Genomic DNA, 14008 nt, shown 5'->3' with positions numbered 1-14008 from the left:
CCTGCAGGTTTACTACAAGCTGACTGTTAACATTCACTTGATTAAGGGATATTTTCCTATTGAATCTTCCTGACCCTATGCAGATACATCACCCATCAATAACTTTGTTCCAGCTCTGACTTTCGAAGACTTTTGTGTTTTTTCACACATCTGTGTAAAACAAAGAAGCAGTTGAATTAAGTAGGAACAGGCAAGAACAAAAACAGTGTCAGTAAGGTTGGGTAAATCAGTTCTCAGTAAATTCATATTGAAGAGTTCTTTATCATTCCATTTATCACCTTCACTCTAGATATACTAAATTGCAACAATAAAAGAGATGGAAAAACTTTCCACTTCCATGTGTAATAAGACTTCCTTCTTTTAACTCTTGCTCATAAATGACCAAAAAAAAAAAAAAAAGGACAAAACATACATGTTTGTGGTATACTGACAGCTGAGATTCTTTGGCCTCTTTCCAGGTAAATAATGACCAGCTGGGATGATTGTGTCTAAGGTGAAGCCAAGGACATTTTAACACTTTAGCCAGCAAATAATTAATTGGGAAGTGGTCCCATGTGTTGAATGTTTCTGCAGTTGTAGTGTACCACCTATTTTAAAAGTAAATTCTGTGCTTAGCAAACACAGACTTTTAGAGTCCGGTATACCCTTTCTACTTCAGATAATGGAATGTCCAACCTCCTGTGATTGAGTAACAAATGATTTTTTGGTTTTGGTAACCCTAACAGGGTATCTATTTGCAAAAAGAGAGTCAAACCCCAGAAACTCCATTGTTAGTTCTGTACTCATGAGAGAAATGTATAGTTTCTGTAATCATGTTATGTTAAACAGAAGGTTCCCTATTTCATCATTCCTGTCTGTTGGGAAGGAAGATACTTTTTCTGAAGATTAGCATGGAGTTTACTTCAAAACTGGTTGGTATCCTAGTACAGTTTTTAAGGGAGTTTTCAGATTCAGTTTTCCAAAAATGCTGTATTCTACTTATGATTCTTTTTTATTTTAAATAACATGTAACAACATAGAAGTCTTTGCTGGCTAGGTCTAGGAGGAATTCAGGAGTATCACATACAGAATAAAGATGCACAGAGATTATCTCTTTGTGAGAGTTACTCTCAGTGAAACCAGCCTGGACAAAAAGATGCAGTCTTAAAAGAAACTTAAGAAAGAGTAAAAATGATGTAACAATAAATCTTATTATTAATTAATAGTGGATAAGTAAAAGACAGATTCTTAATCATATTCTTTACAGGACCAGTGTATCATCTTGACTGGAGAACAAAGCAAAGGTCTCTTCAATAACACGTTAATTACTTGTTTTTTTCTATTCCTTTTAGACATTGGTTTATACCATACTGTCATATTATGTGATCATTAATAGTTTCATGTGGTTATGCTAATAGATAATATGAGTGCTGTTAATTTAAGTTGGAAACACTCCACCCTCAATACCACCGATTATCTTTCACAAATGCACAAATCAGCTGAGTTTTGTGCTGGAGGAACTCATATAAACTAATCCTTTATGATTTTGTATATTTGTCTTTGTAATTAGTAGGTATTACTAGGCAGAGTTACAAGAATAGAGGGTAGCCAAAAAAGATACATTAGGTTATCTTCTTGGAGGGATTTATAAATGTTGCAATATGGTTATTACTTAGTATCAATTGCATCTTGTTATTAGCCAATAGGAAAAAAGAAAATGATGATTTAAAAATACTTACAAATAAAAAAAAGATTTTAAAAAAGTTAAAAAATGAAAGATTCAACTAAGTAAAAGTTGAGCAATACTGCTAATATTTTGGAACTAAAGTATAATGGAATAATAATGTCATTAACTTTTTTTCTTTTCAAAAAATAGAAATGCTTTAAGACAAACTCATTTGTGCTATATACTAGGTCAGAGTTTCTGATAAAACATCAGAACAGAGAATAAGTAATTATGCTAAGAAGTGATAGACTATCTCTGGTTTTACTGTTTCAGTATTTTCTTACGGACAGAATTGAGGTAGACAATATAACTTTCTAAGAACAGAAGTGCAGTTTCTCACCTAATCATTTAAAAATACTGTTGACTTGTTTAGAATTTTAAAAGCTCTATTTCTTTTGGTCTTTCCTGTTCTTTTGTTGTTAAAAGTTTTTGCGATGTGGATAGCACTAATGTGAAAGGCAGAAAGTGAATGAACTCTTACATGTACCATGTGAATATGAAATGGTCACTTCAAATATTCAGGCTTTAATCTGGCTAGCTCTTATATTAGGGGAAAAGGCTCGTATTTTGATCTTACCTTTATTTTCTGCTTACTACTAATAAAAAGTGTGACTGCAAAATTGTAAAATTGCCCACAATTTGTGTAAGTTTACATAAGCCTTTTTTACAAAGTGCACTCTACAGTTGAAACTGATTTTTCAGCATCATGAATCCTTTTGTGCATTCATTTTCTTTCCAATGAATTATAGAAAGAACTAGATCTGGAAGGAGAGAGAAAAATGTAATGCCATATTTTGCTCATTTGCACTTACTTGTTTTTAATTTCAGCTAAAAGGTTGTGATACACCTAACACAAAGCAAAGAGGCTTGTGATAGCTAGATGTCAATGCAATGTCTCCTGTGTTCTAGTCAAATCTGATGATTTCATTCCCTTTACAGTATAGTTCTGAAAACCATAAAGCATATTCCTCTGTCTCTTAACCTATGACATTGAAGAAAGAGACTATGGTTGTCAAATAATTAATATGCACAGGCTTTTAGTTTGCATAAATATTTATATATGTATATACAAATGATATACATTGTATAGTATGAATTATATTGTGTGCCATATATGTGTTTATATGGCTCCACATAATATTGCATTAATACTGCAAGTTGTAAATTAATGTTTTTCTGTTTTACCAGTCTAAAAGAGGAGCTCTTAGAGAGTCACAGTAACATTTTACTCTTACACACTGTACTTTGTTTATTTGGAAGATCTACTGTATTTCCACAGACATATTTATTTTATGGGTTGAGGGAGTGCACTGGATCAGTAAGCCTTCTGTGTGCAGATGCACAGAAAGATGTGTTTTCTTCTTGTATGATTAGCTCTCCTCCTGGGTTTTCTGAGGACTTGAAGAAAAGTTCGTCCTGTGCTGGAGTTGATCCAGTCTTGCTGGTACTGCTCCTGTCTGTATAGCTCTTTGTAAAAGAGTCCCAGACCCAACTGTTGTCCAGGGCTCTTCTTGAACTTCACAAACTGTTGGCAGGAGTATGTTAATGCCTTTTAGTGGGGAGAGGACACAAAAGATGAGACAAAGGGGACAAAATTTTTCTCTTTTTTTTTCTCTGTCATCATGGAAAGGCCATGTCTTCCTTTTTTTTTCATCATTATTCTGTTGCTAGCACCAAGGTACTACAGAAGTGAAGATATATCCTGACATTGTCAGTGCATTGTATTCTTTCCAGAGTAATTGCAAATGGATAAGGAACTCATACTCTTCTGATCTCACTGTGAAATCACTATGAATGGGATCTAAGTAGCAAGCCCACTTCATGCTTTTGAAGAGATTCCCAATGGTAGACCTTAGTACTAGTTTTCTGTTTAGATACTACCCTCACAGCTGAAGGAGGGAATGAGACATCTTTGTTTCTCTCCATCATTGAGAAAGACACCAAACTCTGAAATGTGTTGGCATGGGCTGATAAACTCCCCTGGCCACCTCTCCAAGGTATACAGGATGGAAATGCCAAAAAAACCTTCCCTGGTGTACTGGATGAATGCACCATGCCCCCCAGAGACTAAGATTATACTTGCCAGAGTAAAGTAAGCAAAATTCAAAGGTGGCAAAATTACCTTTGCTCTTTTACCTTTTATTGTTCGTAAAATGAAGTGTAACTTGTAAGTATAAGAAGTGAAAAATTTCAAGGAATATGACTTTTTTTAGTTGTTTCCATTTATGTTTGGTATTTGTAGCTTCTCTGCACACTGTGAGAAGATATTACAGAATTCGCTGAAGAAAGAAAATGTTTATTTAGCCTTCTTGTTTGTAGAAAGAGAGTCTGTTAGTTCACAGTGTTTACCACTGGCTGCTTTGTTCTGAATGGTGTAGATGCCAACTGTGTTAAGGCAATACTTCTCTACATCTACTGAGAAATTAGTAATATCACATTGTTTGTCATAAGAAAATTACTGGGTTTTTTCATGTTTTTTAAGTGAACTGGCAGAATAGTAACTACCTAGAAGCTTTCTGCAGGTTCATCTGTTTGATAACAAGAAGCATATATGTTTCAGACACTCTTATGGAACAGTTTTCTTATACTATTACCTCTTTCTGACCTCTGTAATGATGAGGTGCCAAGTTAATCACTGAGCTCAAAGAAATATATAAAATATAAAATGGTGTTAAAATGGTTATTTCTGTTTTTTCCTAGTATCCTAGTTTTTGAATTCAAGAGTTTGTATTAAGAGAATCAAATAATTTTCTGTGGATATACTGCATCCTGCTTTTTAGTAATTAAATTTATTTTCACAGCACACATCCTGTTTGTTCTCCACCCCAACAAAGGCCTGATCACTAGCACTTCCAAATTCTCTGCTGCATTCCAGTATTTTTCTCTGTTTAATTCTTTTCCTTCATTCTTGGTTACATAGCTTCTGCTCTGACATTTTTCTTTTGCTGCTTTTTTTGAGATCCTGTTTTAGAAGAGAAGCCACAATTCTTTCTTCATTCAGTAGAAGTGGTTGCAGCTGACTGTAAAAAGGCAATCAGAAATACTAACGATAAACAATACATTTATTGTATATTGCCTTCATTCCCAATTGTTTAAAATGTGAATAATGCATAGTTTTCTCTCTGTCTCCTGATGCGTAAGTGTCACTTAGCATCGTGCTGTGTAAAAGAAAAATCTTGACGATCTTCTCTAGACCAGGATCAGGAAGGGCTAAAACTTAGTACTGACAGGACAGTGATTACTTTTAACAAATGTTGGGGTGATTGAGACAAATTTTTGTTAAATAGGATCTAAAGATGGTAGTTTAGTATTGGTGAAATCAAACATAAGATGGCTATTTTTTTTTCTTTTTTTTTTTTTTTTCTTGTTCTGTTTGGTTCCTTCATTTTGTTTTTTTTTTTTTTTTAAAGAACACCTGTTTTTTTCTCTGCTAATACTGTTCTTCCCTTTTAAAATTTTTTTATGTTCTTTGACACGCTGAAACACATTCATGCAGTCCAGATTGTAATTTTTGTTTCTAAGCACTTGTCTACAACATTAAACTAACCCAAATAGAACTTCTGAAGTCATCACCTTACAGAAAGTAATTATCTTATAGTAAGTCTTGCAACTAGACATGCATGTTTTACACTAAAAAAAAACCCTTTTCCAGAATAGCTTCATAAACACTACCTTCAGGCAAGTGCAACGTGGAAATTTTTTACTTTTTTGTGTGTGTGCCTTTGGTAACTAGGACTAAATTTCTGTCATGTTAGATTTAGATTTAAAGTCTGACATCTTTAAAAAGATTATTTCAATTACTGCTTTCAATTATGGGCAGTAACAGGAACTGTAAAATCCAAAGATAAAATCTTCCTGTTCTTTATTGGTAATTTTTTCAGTATCATCTATCTTTGTATCTTAGTGCTGTTAGCATCCATTTTGTGTAAGATATAGCCTTTTGTTTACATTACTGTTTCTTTTAATGGTGATGTGTGCAAGAGAGTTTAAATATGCACTGCCTTTTCTGAAGAAAAATAGCTTTCAATTTTGTTTTATATTGTTTTTTCAGGAATTTTTGTATCTTTCTGCAGTTCAACCCTAGGACATTTTCCAGTTGATTTTATGAAAATTGGTGTATAGTATTGCGAGAGTAATTTTATATTGCACTTCTTAAATGCGATATTAAAATATGTCAAGTAAATCACCCATCAGTTCTCACAAGTTTTAGTCTTAGAGAAAAGTGGGACAGCTAGTTATACCAAACCATTCTAGATGTATTCATTTTGCTAGGCAGCAAAGTGAAGGCTTTGGAATATACATGATAGATGAGATGGAGAATCAAGGAAAGTGAAAATGTTATGTGATCATCCCAAACATAGTGACTTAGACACAGAAACTACAAATATGGATGTTTGCATAAACCAGGATTTATGCAACCCTTATTTTTCAAGTCCTTACATTAAAAAAATTTGAATAATTTAATTCCAAGAGTAGCCATGATTACCACCACATCTGTTTAAGCTGCTTTAAATTATCGAGTATTAACAGCAAAACTGAGACCTACTTGAGGAATATAGTTTTCTAATTCACATAATTTTTAAAAAGGTGTTTGGGTCAATCTGTGCATAACAAAACATTTCAAAATTTAATATGAACAAAAGATTTGTGTGAATTTTTGTAAAGTGTGGATTCAGATTTAAATATAGTTTACCAGGGCCTTGAACTATAGAATAAACTGAAGAACAGTTGCAGAATGGTTCTCCTGAACATTTTTGTAAGGTTATCTCTGCAACTTTGAAGATAGTTTCCATGTCTCTTTCACAGCTGCTGTTAATTTAGGTAGTTACAGGTCCCTACCTCTCAAAAGCAGAGTGCTGAGTAGAGCTGAGTTGCAAGCTGCGGAGTTCTGAGAAGCTGTTAAGCCCTGGCAATATTGCCTGTGGCTGACTGTAGAGGTAGTGAAATTTCTGTAAAAATGAAAGCCCTACATCTTTTGGATTTTCTGGACCATATATAAAACCAGAGTCAGGAAATCCAGGTTCTCCAGTCTTCCCAGACACCAAGAAACCTAGATAAGGGAGCTGTATTTTAATGGCCCAACAGAGTTGGACAAAATCACATTATTTAATGTCAACCCTTAACAGGAAGTGTTTCTGGAGAAACTTCAGTAGGGGTAAGTATCTCATTATGTGCAATTCCCTGCAGCATCAGTAATGACCACTGGCAGATAATAGGATGTGGGTTATTAATATTCCTTTGTCAGAATTGGTAGGGAATTCCAGTGTGTCTGTGTTTGCCAGATTGCTTAAGAACATGTCTGCATACTTTAAAAGTTTACTAAACCTACATATCAGAGTCTTAATATAGGAGCAAGTCTTAGGAAAAATGAAAGGAGAAACAGCAATATAGAAATCTTAGATATTTTTTTAGGTTACATTCACACAGCACAACAAATGCTGTGGTGGTTTACAATATTTTCACTCCTTATCTGAGGTTTAACTCTCAGTGGCTGAAATGGAGATAAAATCTTGAGTAGCAGCATCTGTTGCAGTGGTGAACTTTGACAACAGCTTTAGCAAATTATAAAAATCTCAAAATACATAGGAAGATCACCATTCACTTTTGTTTTGACCCTATCTTTCAGAAAACCACCTCCCCCCTAAATTAATGATGTATAGGATCTTTCTGTCTTAAATAGTGTCTGCTTGAAGATATATTTATTCAAAATAGTTAGGAAAATAATTGTTAATTTAATAATTTCAAAGTTTTGGTGAATTTTTGGTGGTGCAGACTGAATTAATTTGACTGCTTCCTTCTAAAGGTAGCAATGTGAAGAATAAAATTACATGTTGACTTTAAATTTCTGTAAAAGAGGTTTAAACACAGTTGTGTATAAATTGCTACTGTGGCGTTCACTGAATTATACAAGACTGTAATGTACAAGTTAAGAGAAAAATGAGTGCAGATTTAGAATATGAGTTGATGAGTAAAGAGTTCATGTATAATTGAAGAAAATATATTGATAAAAGACAATTCAAACTTGAAATTACTCATAGAGCATGAATGCAAATATGTGGCAAATTATCATTTCAGTTTACACGAAATTCTGGTGCATGACTGTAAACAGCACTTTGGACATGGTGTAGCTGTGCAAAGTAACATCAAATAACAGAATTTCACAATGCATACCACATTCTCAAGTTCCTTGCTAAAAAGAAATTTTTAGAGCCTTTTTCCCAGTAAGACTGTTGTTCAGGAAGAAAGTTCAATAAAGTTTAAAATTTCTTCTATTGGAATATAAATTCTTCAACTAAATGCGTCTATGAAACTTAATTGGATAGTTTTTGTTCTAGTGTGTGCTTAAGAAGTTAATTTTTAAATTACTAGGTATTTTTCAAACTCTCAGTGCTTTCCACTTCAGGAGCAGTATACGGATGGAAGGGAGACTCCACTAGTGTTGATTTTTTTTTTTTTTTTTGGCACATTCAAATGTGAAGGAGTTAAAAACAACAAGGGAAAGCGGTGCTAAATTTATTTTGGCAGTGAGAGTCAATTACATATGGGCATTTCCAGGAGAGTTCCACGTGGGTCATTTTTTTCCTTCAAGAATTTCAAATATGCTTTAGAAAAATCTATAAAATAATTGTTGAGAATATTTGCAGGTGATGTCTGGATTTGAGAGAAAAATAGTCATTTGGTCTCCTGTTTTAGTGAAACAGCATACATTTTAGCAGCAACAAATGCAAAATATGGTCCAGAATAGAGATTAGTATGTTTGTAAGTAATGATTTTGAAGATAAACTGAAAGTTTTTGTGAAAAAGTGCCTTGTGTTCAGGAGAGGCAGTAGGGTCTAACATTATTTTTTGACTGAAAAGCAAGGGTAGAATGAATGGAAGTAGAAAGATAAATCAACCCTACATATCTGGGCCTAGTGAGACTAATAATGCAGTGCAAATCTAGTCCTGGTTTCTTATTCTAAAAAGTGTGTTGACAAACTGGAGAAAGTTCAGGAAAGCAAAAAAACATAGATTCAGGATGGGATAATGCTTTATCATCTTCGGTAAGAAGTTTGTTTAAAAAAGATTACTGAAGACTTCTTTCAGCTGATGTAGACATAGTTTCTTGTACAGAAGACAGAGATTGCAGTAGAGAGGAGAATTTAACAATAATCTAGTAGCTAATTATGGGCAATTACATTGTAACTGGTGGGACAGACTGCTTAAATGTCAGTTTGCTACTATATAGCTGAATACCCTCAGGTTAAGATTTGTTGCATTTTATAAACACTAAAGAAGATGCTAGTCTCAGTACAGAAGTGACAAGGTGAATCTTTTTTTTAATGTAAAAGATAAAACTAGTTTTAAATCTGTGAATAATTCTACCTGAGGAAAGAAAGGATAAGACTAGTGGATATGGTATAAACCTTAGTACACCCACATCTTGCATACAGGAATACAGTTTGATATACATTTCTCAAGAAGACACAACTGAATTAGGTAAGATGCAGACAATGGCAGCTAAAATGGGCCAGAGAATGGAACAGCTACCATGTGAGACGAGACTGAAAAGGCTCTCCATTTTCAAGAAGAGATGGGCAGAGGTGGGTGTGGGGATTATGGATGGGGTCTGCAAAATTGTGGGGTAGAGAATAAAGTGAAAGCATAAAGGGTATCCACCCACCCCATAATAATAGAACTGTGATGTTTGAGGAAGTTAGTAGAAGATGGTTTAAAAGCAGATAAAATATGGAATTTGCTGCTTGTTTTTGTAGAGGCAGACAGTAGCTGTAGTTTCAAAGAAGAACTTCAAAAATTCAAGTACAAGATGTCCATAAATTAGTACCAAAAAACCAAGCAGGAATGCCAGCTTTAATGTCCTTAGGAGTATGAAGTGAATGGACCTCAAAAAGTGTCCAGGCTTAATGTGCTCAGTTAACACACTCTCTTGACACTGCTCGTGACATGCTAGCAGGCAACGCAGACTTGGTGACCCGGTAAGGCATTTGCTCTGGTCTTGCATTCAGAAATACATATATTTTCAACAAGCATTGTTCACTGTTTATTCACCACTGTACCTTTTTCAGAAAGCTAATTTGGAGATTCCTAGGAAGTGAAATGAAAAACAATGGTAAACATTTAAGCAAATGCATTTTATAATTTTGGAAAATTACGATATTACTGTTACAGATTGCAGAGCTCACATATATGCCAGCTGTGTGACAATGTGTGTATATGCTGCTGTGGGACAGGAGACACAAGTATTAGACTTATTTTACAGGATGCCTTCTGATGGCTTTACAGTTAACACACGAAGTACATTAGTGGAAAATCCTAGTCACTTTTTTTTTTTAATAATCCTTCATCTTCAGAGATAATGTTCATATGAAGAAGTCTAACATGCCCACTGACCTTTTTCAATATTTGCAGTCTGATTAAAGTGACTTAAAGGTTGTAGCATCTAAAGATGTATTCATTATAAAAAAAAAAATAGAGGTAAATTGCAACTCAGAAAGATCCTACAACATCTTAGGAAGATGACATTGTATCTACTCTTAAGTCCAGCTTTTCATATCAAGTGGGTAAGGATTTCCTTAAAAATATTAATGGTGTATAGTTAATTTTCCAATTAAATATCCGATGAGGAATTAATTTAGGTTCCCTTAAAATAATTTGGCAATGCACTAATTAAAGATCAATTTTGTTAATAAGATGTTTATTAAAATTTTAAGTGCCCTGTGAAATAAAAATGTAGTTATACTACCCCTTTTACAAACCTCAATAAATGCTTTCAGTCAATGGCTACTTAATTAGCGTACACCAGCTGCTTGAAACAACTGCCTTTTTATGATTTACTTTGGTGATAAATGTTTATCATTTGGCAATTGACTCTTCATATTTATATTGCATTCTAACATTTCTGAAGTAAGGTTTTTATCAGTTTTCCATGTCAAGAACTGCAGCTATATATACTGTTTTACTAATGCAGATCTAAAATCACAAATTCCATTGTGGCAGTCTTCTAAAAGTTGGTCATATCATGCGAGTATGCCTGCTTGCTTCTAATGTCTGAAGTTTTCTTGAACATTTGAAGTTATGACTAATTATTTTAGAATTTACTAATAAATAAAAAATTAGTTGATTCTTATTGTGCTATTGAAAAAGTATTATTCATAACTTTTTACAAATACCTCTAGTTTAGATAAAAGCTGTAACTGTTTTTTTTTTAAAGTTTTAGTTCTACTCATTCCCCCTTTGTTAACCAAACATGATTCTCTTAGATTGATGATACACATTCTTCTTGGCAGCTCAATGTTGGTTTTTACTCATGAATTATAGACTTCTAAAAATAATACAGTGAAATGAAGTGCTTCGGAGACTCATAAGTATAATGGTGTGAATAACATGAGTATGTTAAAAATAGCTTTTAGATTTACTTGAAAAATGTGTGGGATTTTCCCGTGGCAGAAAGTCTTTAGAAAAATTTTCTCAGCTATACACTATTTGACAGTAGCTCAGTACCTACGCAGAGCAGGAGCTCATTTGGTGTCTTGAGAAAAGCAGCTGACTCTGTGACAACTCACGATTGATCTCAATTTAGATAACTGATAGGTTATGTATAGACAGTTGAACAACAACTAAACTCTGCATAAACCTGATCCTTGAATCTCTCTGGAATTTTTTGTGTATTAAGGATAGGATGGAAAAAAAAAAAGGTAGAGCATTTCTTCTCATAGCTATATAACTTGCAGGTATTGCTAAAAACTAATAAATGCGTTTCCAGTGCTATTTCACATTTCTTCTTCTTTTTTCCTTCTGAATAAATGTGAATATCTGCATAGAGGCTAGAGAGGATTTTTAATTAAACTTGGCCATGAATTTGTTTATCTGATTTTGAAATTCAGAAGTTGGAATGTGTGGATAAAATTTGTAGATTTTATTTATATATAAATATTAGATCTTCCTAGACAAATTATTCTCAGATCCCCAACTACAGCAAGATGTCTTGATTTGTTTACTTTTTCAATAGCCAGGTGTGCTCGGTTTGTGTGGCGGGGTTTTTGGTAGCAAGGCAGGGGGCTACAGTGGTGGCCCCCTGTGAGAAACTTCTCAGAGCTCCCCTGGCTCCCAGTCTCTGGCCAAGGCTGAGCCAATTAGAGATGGTGACCATGCCTCTGTGGTAATGTACTTAAGAAGGGAAACCTGAGAGGTGGTTGGGACTTTGAGAATGAGTTATGGGGAGGACACCTATGTGAGCACCAATGTTAGTGGAAGGAAGAAGGAGGAAGGGGCGGGGGGGAGGTGTGCTGGAACAGAGAACTCACCTGTATTGGGTGGTGAGATGACAGGGCTGCCCCACCTGACACCCATGGAGGTCACCGGAGAAGCAGAGATTCTCCTGCGACCTGTGGAGGACCCTGGAACTCTGTGGGAAAAAGCCCCTGCTGTTTTCAGATTGTAGTTCAGCTACAACATGTGGAGGTGATCCACACTGGAGCATCTTGAGACGAATGCATCCTGTGGGGAGGACTGTCTCCTGTGAGAGGGACGCCTTGTGGAGCAGGGGGAAGAATGCAGAAGAGTGCTTCCCCTCCTTGGAGGAAGAAGTGGTGAACTGAGTGCACCCCCCATTCCCTGGCCCTGTGCCACTGAGATGGAGGTAGAGATATCAGGAACAAAACTGGGCCCAGGAAGAAGGGAGGGGTGAGGGGAGGTGTTTTTAACGTATGGTAATAGTTCTTACTGTCTCATTCTGTCTGTTAAGTGTCATTGTTGATAGTGTTTTGAACGGATGTTCTTTTTTTTCTTCCCCTAATGAGCCTGTCTTGCCTGTGACCATAATGGGTGAGCGACCCCTCCCTGTCCTTATCTTGATTCCTTAGCCTTTTCAGTTCATTTTTTTCTCCTTCCCAGTGCTGTGAGGGAAGGAGTGAGTGAATGGCTGCATGGTGCTCAGTGGCCCTCTGGGCTCAAACCATGACAATCCAGAAAAATCCACCTTTTGTTTGGAATGCACCAAGCCTTCTTTTTGGCTGTGTAGACCAACAATTCTGTACAGGTTCTTTGTCTAATATCTGCACTTGTTTGAGAATTTATAGGTGCCTTTGTTAATAAACACTCATTTCTGCCATTGAGCAAGTCTTTAGTATCTGATATTTTTTGTGGGTTGGTTTTTTTTTTGTTGTTTTTTTTTTTTTTTTTCCTATCAATGAGTGTCTTATTTTTCCCTGCAAAATACACTTTAATCTTGGGGGAAAGATGCACTACTCTCAGAGCCTGAAGATCAAGAGTTTGTATCTCTTTGATGTTAATAGATCTGTCATGTCTTTCCATTTTACAAAGAAAGCATTTTGAAGGATCGGTGAGAATAGAAAAGAGGTCTCTAATGTAAGAGCACCAAGTCTAAGCCTCTCAAATTTTAGATTTTGTGTCAGATCTGTGGCCCTTACAATCTTCCTCATATCAACAAGACAGCTTTTCTAATTACATACTACTATTTTATATTAGGTGTATTGCTATTTACTTCTTAGGTGAAGAGTGTAAAACCGCAACTGCAAATCATCAGAACTGTTCTGCTTGAGCTATAGGTCTTAAAACAGAAAGGACTGCCATCTCTTGTGCATATATCAACCCCAGAAATGACACTTAGGCATCTGACTGTAAGCAAGAGAGGGGTCTATATTGAGGCTGTCAGATTCAAAGGAAGAGGGTTTATTTTCTTAATTGTTTTCACAAGTGTCACACTGGTACCCTATCTGAAGCTAGCTTTTAAGAGGTAGATTAATAATCCTTGTTTGTAGTTCTTTACTTTAACCAGTATATTTGGACATTACAAGTAAATTTTAACAGCTTTCAGATTTTGGATTGAGAAAAAAGTTACTAAGGTAGGCAAGCACTCCTTGATATTTGGGAGAATACTGGTAGGAAAATGCAAGGCAGATAATGCACAGTTTCAAGGAAAGACGATGTCTTTGTCTGAGGTCTCAATGGTATCCAAAACACTGATCATTTTAGAAGACTACTGCAGTTTGTTTCCAAGAACTGGTTCTTGGAATAAAGGTAATATTTCACATTGTATGTTGAATCATTTAGACTCAAATGCTTTGAGATTGAAGTTTTAGAAAAGATCTTACGTCCCAGCTCTGTGAAAGTATTTCAGTGTTAATTTCTGATTATAGCACTGCTGTTTTACTGAAGAGAAATAAATTATGCTACAACTTTTATTCTGGAGGGAAAGTTATCTTCCTTTAATACACTTCTTTTCTCTTTAGAATGCACACTTGGTCCAGAAAAGACAATTAACATAGTAATGATTTAAAGGTG

At 35.0% G+C, this 14008-nt stretch overlaps 1 protein-coding gene across 1 annotated transcript in view; it reads left to right on the top strand.

The window, feature by feature from the left end:
- Nucleotides 1–14008, top strand: part of PTPRD (protein tyrosine phosphatase receptor type D) — a 385966-nt gene that overhangs the window by 100078 nt on the left and 271880 nt on the right. The window lies entirely within an intron of this gene.

This window comes from Strix uralensis, chromosome Z, assembly GCF_047716275.1.
Source record: "Strix uralensis isolate ZFMK-TIS-50842 chromosome Z, bStrUra1, whole genome shotgun sequence".
In the NCBI taxonomy this organism is placed as follows: domain Eukaryota; kingdom Metazoa; phylum Chordata; class Aves; order Strigiformes; family Strigidae; genus Strix; species Strix uralensis.
This window is presented reverse-complemented; position numbering and strand designations above follow the sequence as displayed.